Source organism: Tympanuchus pallidicinctus, unplaced genomic scaffold (assembly GCF_026119805.1).
Source record: "Tympanuchus pallidicinctus isolate F22 unplaced genomic scaffold, pur_lepc_1.0 scaffold58, whole genome shotgun sequence".
Taxonomy (NCBI): domain Eukaryota; kingdom Metazoa; phylum Chordata; class Aves; order Galliformes; family Phasianidae; genus Tympanuchus; species Tympanuchus pallidicinctus.
The window spans coordinates 291,487-303,367 of NW_026294778.1; positions in this window are offsets into that span (position 1 = coordinate 291,487).

The following is an 11,881-nucleotide window of genomic DNA, read 5'->3' on the forward strand; positions in this document are numbered from 1 at the left end:
TTGCTGACCACCACATCCCCCAGATGGAAATTTCAGGCAGTGCATTGTGGAAATCCCATTTTTTTAAACAGATATTAAGAAGGTCAGTATATCTTTAGACACGCATTTCTATAACTGGAAACAAAACAGAGCAAATCCATTCTTCAGTAGAACTGAGGTGAATAATAAATATTTATTTCAGACAACAATAAATGCAAATGACACTAAAGATGGCAACAACTGAGAGTAAACTGATCGCAATTCAGAAACACTCGTGAAGTGACTTTCCTAATTGCACACTTGAGATCCTTGTTTCTAACACCGTAGGTGAGAGGGTTCAAGGTTGGAGGAATCAAAGAGTACAGAACTGCCGCCACCAGATCCAGGGATGGGGAGGAAATGGAAGAGGGCAAAAAAGGCAGTGCTGACAAACAGGGAGACCACAACCAGGTGAGTGAGGCATGTGGTAAAAGCTTTGTGCCATCCCTGCTCCGAGGGCATCCTCAGCACAGCCCTGAAGGTCTGCACATAGGAAAAAAGAATGAAAACAAAACACCAACTGCAGTAGCCCCAATTTCCCTGAGGTGGGAGGTGGAGCAGGAGAGCTTGAGGATCTGAAGGATTTCACAGAAGAACTGATCCACAGCATTGCCTCAGCAGAGTGGCACTGAAAATGCATTGGCAGTGTATAACAGACCACTGAGAAATCCAGAGCCCCAGGCAGCTGCTGCCATGGTGGCACAAGCTCTGCTGCCCAGAGCAACAGGGTCTCGTAGTGCAGGGGCTTGCAGATGGCAGCACAGCGATCATAGGACATGACAGTGAGAAGAAAATACTCTGCCGAAATCAGAAAGACAAACAGAAAGCACCGTGCAGCACATGCAGCACAGGAGATGTCCCTGGTGCCCCAGAGGACATTGGCCACGGCTTTGGGCAGAGTGCGCCGAGATGAGGCCGTGCGGATGATGAGCTGGTGCACAAGTCTTATGAGGAGCGGCTGAGGAGAAGTCTTCGGTCTGGAGGAGAGGAAGCTCAGGGGAGGCCTCACTGCATTCTACAACTTCCTGAAGGGAGGTTGGGGTGAAGAGGGATTTGGCCCTGGGGAAATGGCCGCAAGTCGTACCAGAGGAGGTTTAGGTTGGACACGAGGAAAAACTTTTTCTCTCAGCGAGTGGTCAGGCACTGGAATGGCTGCACAGGGGGAGGTGGTGGAGTCACCGTCCCTGGCAGCGTTCAAGAGGCGTCTGGATGAGGAGCTGCGAGATCTGGGCTAGTGCTTGTGGTGGCAGTGGTAGTGAGAAGACAGTTGGACTAGATGATCTTATAGGTCATTTCTAACCCTGTGATTCTATGAAAAAATGAAATCTATGAAAATGAGGTCTCGAGATCCCCACTCAGGCTATGTCCGTGCTGGCAGGTGCCTCCAATTCTAAAGGCAAGAGCAGAAGTGTTACTGACGTGCTGCCCTGACAGAAGCTGCAGTTGAGCTCTGCTTCCTGAGCCCCGCGTGTTTGAGCCCAGAGGGCCCGGCAGGAGGCTCGTCTATCCTTTGCTCAGCCACAACCACCTGGGTTGCAGCTTCTGAGCAAGAAGGGCCGGCGGCAATTTCTCTTGCTCACATCAATACTGCCAGCCTTGTGCCCCTCGAGCATGCCAGAGCTAAACCTGCAACCTGCAGCTGGGCTCTGCGGGTCTGAAGCTTCCTCTCGTGCAGGAAGAGTGTGAGCGGTGTTCCACAGGGGTCGGTGCTGGGCCTGTCCTCTTCAATATCTTGATTGATGACCTGGATGAGGGCATCGAGTGCACCCTCAGTACATTCGCAGATGACACCAAATGGGCTGGAAGTGTGGATCTGCCTGGGGGTAGCGAGGCCACACACAGGGATCTGGACAGGCTGGAGAGCTGGGCTGAAACCAATGGAATGTTGGCCACAACAACCCCAGGCGACGCTGCAGGCCTGGGGCGGTGTGGCTGGAGGGCTGCGTAGAGGAAATGGACCTGGGGGTATGGATGGATGCTGGGCTGAACAGGAGCCAGCAGTGTGCCCAGGTGGCCAAGAAGGCCAAGGGCAGCCTGGCTTGCATCAGAAACAGTGCAGCCAGCAGGAGCAGAGAGGTGATTGTGCCCTGTGCTCAGCACTGGTGAGGCCGCACCTCGAGTGCTGTGTCCAGTTTTGGGGCCCTCACTGCAAGAAAGACATCGAGGCCCTGGAACGTGTTCAAAGGAGGGCAACAAAGCTGGTGAGGGGTCTGGAACACAGGGCTGCTGAGGAGAGGCTGAAGGAGCTGGGAACGTTCAGCCTGGAGAAGAGGAGCTCAGGGCAGAGCTCACTGCTCTCTATGACTGCCTGAAGGGAGGCTGTAGTGAGCTGGGGGGCGGCCTCTGCTCTCGTGCCATCAGTGATAGGAGCAGAGGGAATGGTTTCAAGCTGCGGCAGGGGAGATTCAGGCTGGACATGAGGAAGTGTTACTGTTCAGAAAGGGTGGTCAGGCAGTGGAATGGATGCCCAGGGAGGTGGTGGAGTCACCGAGCCTGGGGGTGTTCAAGGAAAGGCTGGATGTTGTGTTGAGGGACGTGGTTCAGTGGGAGCTGTTGGCAATGGGCAAACGGTTGGACTGGATGAGCTTTTAGGTCTTTTCCAACCTTGGTGATTCTATGATTCTAAGAGCTCTTCCTCACCACTCCTGTCTGCTGCCGGGGCAGCTCTCAGGCACAGAGGACGGTGAGCGGCTGTAGGCAGCGCAGCTCAGGGATGAGGTGCCTGGGACAGCTCCAGGAACCCGGGTGATGTCACCTGCGCCGTGACATCTTCCGGCTGGCCTAAAGCCTCCGAGCTCCTTTGGCCTCGCACCCTAAGCAGCCAAAGACTGCACGCGGCACGGGCGGCACGGGCGGCACGGACAGGCCGGCGGCTCTGACGGCAGCGCTGCGCCTACGGCACACGGCGCGCCATCGCAGGAAGCGGGGCCGGGAGCTGCGTGACGTCTGCCCCCGTTATTGGCTGCCCGGGCGTGCCCGCCCCCCCGTCTCCGCAGAGCCGATTGGTCGCCGCGGCCGTCACTCGACTCCAGGGCGGGCTTCCTCTCCACGCCGTGCGCGTGCGCGTTTCGTCCGGCGGTGCCCGGCCCGCCATGCCGAGTGAGGGCGAGCCCGGGCAATGGCCGTGCGGCGGCGTGACGTCATCGTTAGGCGACGCGCGGAGCTCGGGCTGCGTGTCACGTGAGAGGGGGGGGGCTGCGGTTTGGGGCCGGGAGCGGCTCCGGGGCTCGGGATGCGGAATGGGGCTCCTCGCGGGGCTGGGCTGTGGATCGTGGGGACTTGCGAGGTGCCGCGGGGATCTGTGAGATTTTCCTCGGTCTCCATGGACAAGTTTGTTGCAGACTCCTGTCTGCTCCATCAGCCTCCCCAGCCTTTCTGGACAGTGTCAGCAAACTTGCCAGAGTGACCAGAGTGTTTTCGGAGGGCAGCCCACCTCAGAGCACCCACCCTCTGCTTGACAGAAATCAAACTCATCTTCCAGAAGGGCAAAATTAAGGGAGAATTAAGGTTGATCAGCCTCTACTCAGTGCATGGGAGGTCCCACAGCCACTTCCATGGACTTGAAGAACAAAAAAGGAACTGTTGAACTGATACGGGAAGGGAAATAAAGGCCTCTTGTTAAGCTGGACATGAGAAAGACCTTTGTCATGGTCTCCCGGGGTCTTCCTTCAGCCTGACTGGTGCTATCTGGAACGAGTAAATGGATGATTCTGTGGGTGGGAAGTCATGAGGACACTCAGGTCCTAAAATCATCAGTAGCACAGAGTTCTCCTTGCAGCCATTTACAAATGACATACCTCAGTAACCAGAACTGCTGAATTTATTTATTAGCCCTATGTGTCGGTATGGAACATACTTTCATTGACTAGTTTATGATACCAAGGATGATGTTTGGAGCAGATTATCTTAGAGGTCTTTTCCTAGTTTAGTGATTCTATTAGTTAGTATGTATGGAACAATTCCCCCAAAATTTCCCACTGTTTTGGTGAATGAACCTGGTATCACTTCCTCTCAAACATGGGGGTCTGCACAGTGCTCCAACCCCTTCCCCTGTGCCCTTCCCAAGCCCCTCCACCAACAAGTGCTGCTGTGAGGCTGCTCACGTCTCATTAAGGTGCGAGGTCCTGAAGGACAGACTGTCACCTGGTCTGTCCCCATGCCTGAATTTCTGTTTTTCTCAAGGACAGAGTCTTTTCAGAGTCCCTGGAAGAGTCTCGGCACCTTAAGGGAGGAAGAACTAAAGGAACTCCATGTCTTTTTGGATAAGGATCTTATCTGAGCATCCTGGATCACAGAGTCCCTGTTCCACTGACAGCCACAGAATCACAGAATCACAGCATGGCCTGGGTTGCACAGGAGCACAGCGCTCATCCAGCTCCAACCCCCCGCTGTGTGCAGGGTTGCCAACCACCAGACCGGGCTGCCCAGAGCCACATCCAGCCTGGCCTTGAGTGCCTCCAGGGCTTCAGCCCTTCTTCATATCCCTCTCCTCTGGACACTTTACCATTTTCGTAGCTCTCCTACAGATGCTCTCCAATAGTCTGATGTCCATCTTACACTGCGACATCAAACAGCACCTATTGATCAAAGTGAGGCCATACCAGCACATAATAGAGCAGGACAATCCTTTCCCTGGCCAAGACGGCTGTGCTGCACCCTATGCACCCCAGGGTGCTGTTGGCCTTTTACTGCTGACTCACGTTCAAGTTGCTGACCACCACATCCCCCAGATGGAAATTTCAGGCAGTGCATTGTGGAAATCCCATTTTTTTAAACAGATATTAAGAAGGTCAGTATATCTTTAGACACGCATTTCTATAACTGGAAACAAAACAAAGCAAATCCATTCTTCAGTAGAACTGAGGTGAATAATAAATATTTATTTCGGACAACAATAAATGCAAATGACACTAAAGATGGCAACAACTGAGAGTAAACTGATCGCAATTCAGAAACACTCGTGAAGTGACTTTCCTAATTGCACACTTGAGATCCTTGTTTCTAACATCGTAGGTGAGAGGGTTCAAGGTTGGAGGAATCAAAGAGTACAGAACTGCCGCCACCAGATCCAGGGATGGGGAGGAAATGGAAGAGGGCAAAAAAGGCAGTGCTGACAAACAGGGAGACCACAACCAGGTGAGTGAGGCATGTGGTAAAAGCTTTGTGCCATCCCTGCTCAGAGGGCATCCTCAGCACAGCCCTCAAGATCTGCACATAGGAAAAAAGAATGAAAACAAAACACCAACTGCAGTAGCCCCAATTTCCCTGAGGTGGGAGGTGGAGCAGGAGAGCTTGAGGATCTGAAGGATTTCACAGAAGAACTGATCCACAGCATTGCCTCAGCAGAGTGGCACTGAAAATGCATTGGCAGTGTATAACAGACCACTGAGAAATCCAGAGCCCCAGGCAGCTGCTGCCATGGTGGCACAAGCTCTGCTGCCCAGAGCAACAGGGTCTCGTAGTGCAGGGGCTTGCAGATGGCAGCACAGCGATCATAGGACATGACAGTGAGAAGAAAATACTCTGCCGAAATCAGAAAGACAAACAGAAAGCACCGTGCAGCACATGCAGCACAGGAGATGTCCCTGGTGCCCCAGAGGACATTGGCCACGGCTTTGGGCAGAGTGCGCCGAGATGAGGCCGTGCGGATGATGAGCTGGTGCACAAGTCTTATGAGGAGCGGCTGAGGAGAAGTCTTCGGTCTGGAGAAGAGGAAGCTCAGGGGAGGCCTCTCTGCATTCTACAACTTCCTGAAGGGAGGTTGGGGTGAAGAGGGATTTGGCCCTGGGGAAATGGCCGCAAGTTGTACCAGAGGAGGTTTAGGTTGGACACGAGGAAAAACTTTTTCTCTCAGAGAGTGGTCAGGCACTGGAATGGCTGCACAGGGGGAGGTGGTGGAGTCACCGTCCCTGGCAGCGTTCAAGAGGCGTCTGGATGAGGAGCTGCGAGATCTGGGCTAGTGCTTGTGGTGGCAGTGGTAGTGAGAAGACAGTTGGACTAGATGATCTTATAGGTCATTTCTAACCCTGTGATTCTATGAAAAAATGAAATCTATGAAAATGAGGTCTCCAGATCCCCACTCAGGCTATGTCCGTGCTGGCAGGTGCCTCCAAAGCCTAAAGGCAAGAGCAGAAGTGTTACTGACGTGCTGCCCTGACAGAAGCTGCAGTTGAGCTCTGCTTCCTGAGCCCCGCGTGTTTGAGCCCAGAGGGCCCGGCAGGAGGCTCGTCTATCCTTTGCTCAGCCACAACCACCTGGGTTGCAGCTTCTGAGCAAGAAGGGCCGGCGGCAATTTCTCTTGCTCACATCAATACTGCCAGCCTTGTGCCCCTCGAGCATGCCAGAGCTAAACCTGCAACCTGCAGCTGGGCTCGGCGGGTCTGAAGCTTCCTCTCGTGCAGGAAGACTGTGAGCGGTGTTCCACAGGGGTCGGTGCTGAGCCTGTCCTCTTCAGTATCTTGATTGATGACCTGGATGAGGGCATCGAGTGCACCCTCAGTACATTCGCAGATGACACCAAATTGGCTGGAAGTGTGGATCTGCCTGGGGGTAGCGAGGCCACACAGAGGGATCTGGACAGGCTGGAGAGCTGGGCTGAAGCCAATGGTATGAGGTTCAACAAGGCCAAATGCCGGGTCCTGCACTTGGGCCACAACAACCCCAGGCGACGCTGCAGGCCTGGGGCGGTGTGGCTGGAGGGCTGCGTAGAGGAAATGGACCTGGGGGTATGGATGGATGCTGGGCTGAACAGGAGCCAGCAGTGTGCCCAGGTGGCCAAGAAGGCCAAGGGCAGCCTGGCTTGCATCAGAAACAGTGCAGCCAGCAGGAGCAGAGAGGTGATTGTTCCCCTGTATTCAGCACTGGTGAGGCCGCACCTCAAGTGCTGCGTCCAGGTTTGGGGCCCTCACTGCAAGAAAGACATCGAGGCCCTGGAACGTGTTCAAAGGAGGGCAACAAAGCTGGTGAGGGGTCTGGAACACAGGGCTGCTGAGGAGAGGCTGAAGGAGCTGGGAACGTTCAGCCTGGAGAAGAGGAGCTCAGGGCAGAGCTCACTGCTCTCTATGACTGCCTGAAGGGAGGCTGCAGTGAGCTGGGGGTCGGCCTCTGCTCTCGTGTCATCAGTGATAGGAGCAGAGGGAATGGTTTCAAGCTGCGGCAGGGGCTGAATAACGTCTGCCCCCGTTATTGGCTGCCCGGGCGTGCCCGCCCCCCCGTCTCCGCAGAGCCGATTGGTCGCCGCGGCCGTCACTCGACTCCAGGGCGGGCTTCCTCTCCACGCCGTGCGCGTGCGCGTTTCGTCCGGCGGTGCCCGGCCCGCCATGCCGAGTGAGGGCGAGCCCGGGCAATGGCCGTGCGGCGGCGTGACGTCATCGTTAGGCGACGCGCGGAGCTCGGGCTGCGTGTCGCGTGAGAGGGGGGGGGGGGCTGCGGTTTGGGGCCGGGAGCGGCTCCGGGGCTCGGGATGCGGAATGGGGCTCCTCGCGGGGCTGGGCTGTGGATCGTGGGGACTTGCGGGGTGCCGCGGGGATTTGTGAGATTTTCCTCAGTCTCCATGGACAAGTTTGTTGCAGACTCCTGTCTGCTCCATCAGCCTCCCCAGCCTTTCTGGACAGTGTCAGCAAACTTGCCAGAGTGACCAGAGTGTTTTCGGAGGGCAGCCCACCTCAGAGCACCCACCCTCTGCTTGACAGAAATCAAACTCATCTTCCAGAAGGGCAAAATTAAGGGAGAATTAAGGTTGATCAGCCTCTACTCAGTGCGTGGGAGGTCCCACAGCCACTTCCATGGACTTGAAGAGCAAAAAAGGAACTGTTGAACTGATACGGGAAGGGAAATAAAGGCCTGTTGTTAGGCTGGACATGAGAAAGACCTTTGTCATGGTCTCCCGGGGTCTTCCTTCAGCCTGACTGGTGCTATCTGGAACGAGTAAATGGATGATTCTGTGGGTGGGAAGTCATCAGGACACTCAGGTCCTAAAATCATCAGTAGTACAGAGTTCTCCTTGCAGCCATTTACAAATGACATACCTCAGTAACCAGAACTGCTGAATTTATTTATTAGCCCTATGTGTCGGTATGGAACATACTTTCATTGACTAGTTTATGATACCAAGGATGATGTTTGGAGCAGATTATCTTAGAGGTCTTTTCCTAGTTTAGTGATTCTATTAGTTAGTATGTATGGAACAATTCCCCCAAAATTTCCCACTGTTTTGGTGAATGAACCTGGTATCACTTCCTCTCAAACATGGGGGTCTGCACAGTGCTCCAACCCCTTCCCCTGTGCCCTTCCCAAGCCCCTCCACCAACAAGTGCTGCTGTGAGGCTGCTCACGTCTCATTAAGGTGCGAGGTCCTGAAGGACAGACTGTCACCTGGTCTGTCCCCATGCCTGAATTTCTGTTTTTCTCAAGGACAGAGGCTTTTCAGAGCCCCTGGAAGAGTCTCGGCACCTTAAGGGAGGAAGAACTAAAGGAACTCCATGTCGTTTTGGATAAGGATCTTATCTGAGCATCCTGGATCACAGAGTCCCTGTTCCACTGACAGCCACAGAATCACAGAATCACAGCATGGCCTGGGTTGCACAGGAGCACAGCGCTCATCCAGCTCCAACCCCCCGCTGTGTGCAGGGTTGCCAACCACCAGACCGGGCTGCCCAGAGCCACATCCAGCCTGGCCTTGAGTGCCTCCAGGGCTTCAGCCATTCTTCATATCCCTCTCCTCCGGACACTTTACCATTTTCGTAGCTCTCCTATAGATGCTCTCCAATAGTCTGATGTCCATCTTACACTGCGACATCAAACAGCACCTATTGATCAAAGTGAGGCCATACCAGCACATAATAGAGCAGGACAATCCTTTCCCTGGCCAAGACGGCTGTGCTGCACCCTATGCACCCCAGGGTGCTGTTGGCCTTTTACTGCTGACTCACGTTCAAGTTGCTGACCACCACATCCCCCAGATGGAAATTTCAGGCAGTGCATTGTGGAAATCCCATTTTTTTAAACAGATATTAAGAAGGTCAGTATATCTTTAGACACGCATTTCTATAACTGGAAACAAAACAGAGCAAATCCATTCTTCAGTAGAACTGAGGTGAATAATAAATATTTATTTCAGACAACAATAAATGCAAATGACACTAAAGATGGCAACAACTGAGAGTAAACTGATCGCAATTCAGAAACACTCGTGAAGTGACTTTCCTAATTGCACACTTGAGATCCTTGTTTCTAACACCGTAGGTGAGAGGGTTCAAGGTTGGAGGTATCAAAGAGTACAGAACTGCCGCCACCAGATCCAGGGATGGGGAGGAAATGGAAGAGGGCAAAAAAGGCAGTGCTGACAAACAGGGAGACCACAACCAGGTGAGTGAGGCATGTGGTAAAAGCTTTGTGCCATCCCTGCTCAGAGGGCATCCTCAGCACAGCCCTCAAGATCTGCACATAGGAAAAAAGAATGAAAACAAAACACCAACTGCAGTAGCCCCAATTTCCCTGAGGTGGGAGGTGGAGCAGGAGAGCTTGAGGATCTGAAGGATTTCACAGAAGAACTGATCCACAGCATTGCCTCAGCAGAGTGGCACTGAAAATGCATTGGCAGTGTATAACAGACCACTGAGAAATCCAGAGCCCCAGGCAGCTGCTGCCATGGTGGCACAAGCTCTGCTGCCCAGAGCAACAGGGTCTCGTAGTGCAGGGGCTTGCAGATGGCAGCACAGCGATCATAGGACATGACAGTGAGAAGAAAATACTCTGCCGAAATCAGAAAGACAAACAGAAAGCACCGTGCAGCACATGCAGCACATGCAGCACAGGAGATGTCCCTGGTGCCCCAGAGGACATTGGCCACGGCTTTGGGCAGAGTGCGCCGAGATGAGGCCGTGCGGATGATGAGCTGGTGCACAAGTCTTATGAGGAGCGGCTGAGGAGAAGTCTTCGGTCTGGAGAAGAGGAAGCTCAGGGGAGGCCTCACTGCATTCTACAACTTCCTGAAGGGAGGTTGGGGTGAAGAGGGATTTGGCCCTGGGGAAATGGCCGCAAGTTGTACCAGAGGAGGTTTAGGTTGGACACGAGGAAAAACTTTTTCTCTCAGAGAGTGGTCAGGCACTGGAATGGCTGCACAGGGGGAGGTCGTGGAGTCACCGTCCCTGGCAGCGTTCAAGAGGCGTCTGGATGAGGAGCTGCGAGATCTGGGCTAGTGCTTGTGGTGGCAGTGGTAGTGAGAAGACAGTTGGACTAGATGATCTTATAGGTCATTTCTAACCCTGTGATTCTATGAAAAAATGAAATCTATGAAAATGAGGTCTCCAGATCCCCACTCAGGCTATGTCCGTGCTGGCAGGTGCCTCCAATTCTAAAGGCAAGAGCAGAAGTGTTACTGACGTGCTGCCCTGACAGAAGCTGCAGTTGAGCTCTGCTTCCTGAGCCCCGCGTGTTTGAGCCCAGAGGGCCCGGCAGGAGGCTCGTCTATCCTTTGCTCAGCCACAACCACCTGGGTTGCAGCTTCTGAGCAAGAAGGGCCGGCGGCAATTTCTCTTGCTCACATCAATACTGCCAGCCTTGTGCCCCTCGAGCATGCCAGAGCTAAACCTGCAACCTGCAGCTGGGCTCGGCGGGTCTGAAGCTTCCTCTCGTGCAGGAAGAGTGTGAGCGGTGTTCCACAGGGCTCGGTGCTGGGCCTGTCCTCTTCAGTATCTTGATTGATGACCTGGATGAGGGCATCGAGTGCACCCTCAGTACATTCGCAGATGACACCAAATTGGCACAAAGTGTGGATCTGCCTGGGGGTAGCGAGGCCACACAGAGGGATCTGGACAGGCTGGAGAGCTGGGCTGAAACCAATGGAATGTGGGCTACAACAACCCCAGGCGACGCTGCAGGCCTGGGGCGGTGTGGCTGGAGGGCTGCGTAGAGGAAATGGACCTGGGGGTATGGATGGATGCTGGGCTGAACAGGAGCCAGCAGTGTGCCCAGGTGGCCAAGAAGGCCAAGGGCAGCCTGGCCTGCATCAGAAACAGTGCAGCCAGCAGGAGCAGAGAGGTGATTGTTCCCCTGTATTCAGCACTGGTGAGGCCGCACCTCGAGTGCTGCGTCCAGTTTTGGGCCCCTCACTGCAAGAAAGACATCGAGGCCCTGGAACGTGTTCAAAGGAGGGCAACAAAGCTGGTGAGGGGTCTGGAACACAGGGCTGCTGAGGAGAGGCTGAAGGAGCTGGGAACGTTCAGCCTGGAGAAGAGGAGCTCAGGGCAGAGCTCACTGCTCTCTACGACTGCCTGAAGGGAGGCTGTAGTGAGCTGGGGGGCGGCCTCTGCTCTCGTGCCATCAGTGATAGGAGCAGAGGGAATGGTTTCAAGCTGCGGCAGGGGAGATTCAGGCTGGACATGAGGAAGTGTTACTGTTCAGAAAGGGTGGTCAGGCAGTGGAATGGATGCCCAGGGAGGTGGTGGAGTCACCGAGCCTGGGGGTGTTCAAGGAAAGGCTGGATGTTGTGTTGAGGGACGTGGTTCAGTGGGAGCTGTTGGCAATGGGCAAACGGTTGGACTGGATGAGCTTTTAGGTCTTTTCCAACCTTGGTGATTCTATGATTCTAAGAGCTCTTCCTCACCACTCCTGTCTGCTGCCGGGGCAGCTCTCAGGCACAGAGGACGGTGAGCGGCTGTAGGCAGCGCAGCTCAGGGATGAGGTGCCTGGGACAGCTCCAGGAACCCGGGTGATGTCACCTGCGCCGTGACATCTTCCGGCTGGCCTAAAGCCTCCGAGCTCCTTTGGCCTCGCACCCTAAGCAGCCAAAGACTGCACGCGGCACGGGCGGCACGGGCGGCACGGACAGGCCGGCGGCTCTGACGGCAGCGCTGCGCCTACG